This window comes from Oncorhynchus tshawytscha, unplaced genomic scaffold, assembly GCF_018296145.1.
Source record: "Oncorhynchus tshawytscha isolate Ot180627B unplaced genomic scaffold, Otsh_v2.0 Un_contig_3195_pilon_pilon, whole genome shotgun sequence".
Taxonomy (NCBI): Eukaryota; Metazoa; Chordata; class Actinopteri; order Salmoniformes; family Salmonidae; genus Oncorhynchus; species Oncorhynchus tshawytscha.
Window position 1 is genome coordinate 55,001 of NW_024608444.1, and position 3,399 is coordinate 58,399.

A 3,399-nucleotide genomic window follows, 5' to 3' on the forward strand; every position below is an offset into this window, starting at 1 on the left:
TATCCTTCTAGGGGTAAATCTCAATAATCTAGTCTAATATCCTTCTAGGGGTACATCTCAATAATCTGGTATGATATCCTTCTAGGGGTACATCTCAATAATCTGGTCTAATATCCTTCTAGGGGTACATCTCAATAGTATGTCTAATATCCTTCTAGGGGTAAATCTCAATAATCTGGTCTAATATCCTTCTAGGGGTACATCTCAAAAGTATGATCTAATATCCTTCTAGGGGTACATCTCAATAGTATGATCTAATATCCTTCTAGGGGTACATCTCAATAGTATGATCTAATATCCTTCTAGGGGTACATCTCAATAGCGTGTCTAATATCCTTCTAGGGGTACATCTCAATAGTGTGTCTAATATCCTTCTCGGGGTAAATCTCAATAATCTAGTCTAATATCCTTCTAGGGGTACATCTCAATAATCTGGTATGATATGCTTCTAGGGGTACATCTCAATAATCTAGTCTAATATCCTTCTAGGGGTACATCTCATCTGGTCTAATATCCTTCTAGCGGTACATCTCTAGGTCTAATATCCTTCTAGGGGTACATCTCAATAGCGTGTCTAATATCCTTCTAGGGGTAAATCTCAATAATCTAGTCTAATATCCTTCTAGGGGTACATCTCAATAATCTAGTCTAATATCCTTCTAGGGGTAAATCTCAATAAAGTCTAATATCCTTCTGTACATCTCAATAATCTAGTCTAATATCCTTCTAGGGTACATCTCAATAATCTAGTCTCATATCCTTCTAGCGGTACATCTCAACAGTCTAGTTTTGTTTCCTCCCAGCGATGCATCTCAATAGTTGAACTAGAATACCAAATTAAAAATGTCACTTGCAGGTCCATCTGACCCCATCTAGTGGCAGCATTAGTATAACAGACGAAACAGTAATGAGACTCTACACTAGAGAATAATGAGACTCACCCCTACACTAGAGACTATTGAGACTTACCCCTAGACTTCACTAGAGAATAATGAGACTCACCCCTTGGCCACACTAGAGACTATTGAGACTTACCCCTAGACTTCCCTAGAGACTATTGAGACTTACCCCTTGACTACACGAGAGACTAATAAGACTAATCTCTAGACTACACTAGAGTATAATGAAACTCACCCCTTGACTATACTAGAGACCAATGAGACAAACCTCTAGACAAGACTAGACTACACTAGAGACTATTGAGACTCACCCCTAGACTACACTAGACTATTGAGACTCACCTCTCAACTACACTAGAGAGTGTGAGACTCACCCCTAGAATAAACTAGAGACTGTTGAGACACCTTTAGACTACACTTTAGACTAATGAGACTCATCCCTAGACTACACTAGACTATTGAGACTCACCCCTAGACTAAACTAGAGACTATTGAGACTCACCCCTAGACTAAACTAGAGACTATTGGGACTCACCCCTAGACTACACTAGAGACCATTGACACTCACCTCTATACTTCACTAGAGACTGTTGAGACTCACCCCTAGACTAAACTAGAGACTGTTGAGACTCACCTCTAGACTATACTAGAGACAATTGAGACTCACCTATAGACTACACTAGAGACTATTGACACTCATCTCTATACTTCACTAGAGACTGTTGAGACTCATCCCGAGACTAAACTGGAGACTATTGCGACTCACCCCTTGACTGCAATAGAGACTATCGAGACTCACCCCTAGACTACACTAGAGACTATTGAGACTCACCCCTAGACTACACTAGAGACTATTGAGACTCACCCCTAGACTAAACTAGAGAGAGTTGAAACTCACCCCTAGATGACACTAGAGACTATTGAGACTCACCTCTCAACTACACTAGAGACTGTGAGACTCACCCCTAGAATAAACTAGAGACTGTTGAGACACCTTTAGACTACACTTTAGACTACTGAGACTCACCCCTAGACTACAGTAAACTATTGAGACTTACCCCTAGACTAATCTAGAGACTATTGAGACTCACCCCTAGAATACACTAGACTATTGAGACTTACCCCTTGACTACACTAGACTATTGAGACTCAGCCCTAGACTACACCAGATACTGTTGAGACTCACCCCTAGACTACACTGGAGACTATTGAGACTCACCCTAGACTACACTAGAGACTATTGACACTCATCCCTAGACTACGCTAGACTATCGAGACTCACCACTAGAGACTATTGAGACTCACCCCTTGACTACAGTAGACTATTGAGATTCAACCCTTGACTACACTAGAGAATATTGAGACTTACCTCTAGACTACACTAGAGAATATTGAGACTTACCTCTAGACTACACTAGAGAATATTGAGACACACTTCTAGACTACACTAGAGGCTATTGAGACTCACCCCTAGACTACACTAGAGACTATTGAGACTCACCTCTAGACTACACTAGAGACTATTGAGACTCACCTCTAAGACTACACTAGAGACTATGGAACTCACCCCTAAGGCTACACTAGAGACTATGGAACTCACCCCTAAGGCTACACTAGAGACTATTGAACCTCACCCCTAAGGCTACACTAGAGACTATTGAACACACCCCTAAGGCTACACTATTGAGAATACACAAGGAGATAAGTGGTGTTTCCCAACCATAGAGTTAGATAGAGGACTCTAGTGCCCATAAAACTGTTTTAGCATGTGCAGCGCCACTGAGGACTTTCACCATTTGGAAGTAGTCAGCTGGGTGAGACTTCCTATGGGTTAAGGAATGATTCCATCTGGGTCATCAGCAGGGATCAGCCAATTCATTATATGTGTGAGCAAACATCCCATAATTGCAGGTGGCATTAGAATCAGCATCCTTGGCTTTATACCTGTTCAGACAACATCCTGCGGGGGGCAGTGTGCTCCCTTTCAGTTTGTTTACCAACTCATTGAAGAAGTTGTAGAAGAAAATGGACTACTTCAAAATTGAGATGCCCTCAATGGGGTTGCCATTATTAATAGCGTCGCCATTATGGGACAGATACAATGATGCCCTTGTGGGACGGATAAAATGATGCCGTTATAGGACAAATACAATGATGCTGTTATGGGACAGATACAATGATGTCGTTATGGGACAGATAAAATGATGCCATGTCTATCTATACAATGATGCCATTATGGGACAGATACAATGATGCCGTTATGGAACAGATACAATGATGCCGTTATAGGACAGATACAATGATGCCGTTATGGGACAGATACGATGATGCCATTATGGGACAGATACAATGATGCCATTATGGGACAGATACAATGATGCCGTTATGGGACAGATACAATGATGCCGTTATAGGACAGATACAATGATGCCGTTATGGGACAGATACAATGATGCCGTTATAGGACAGATACAATGATGCCATTATGGGACAGATACAA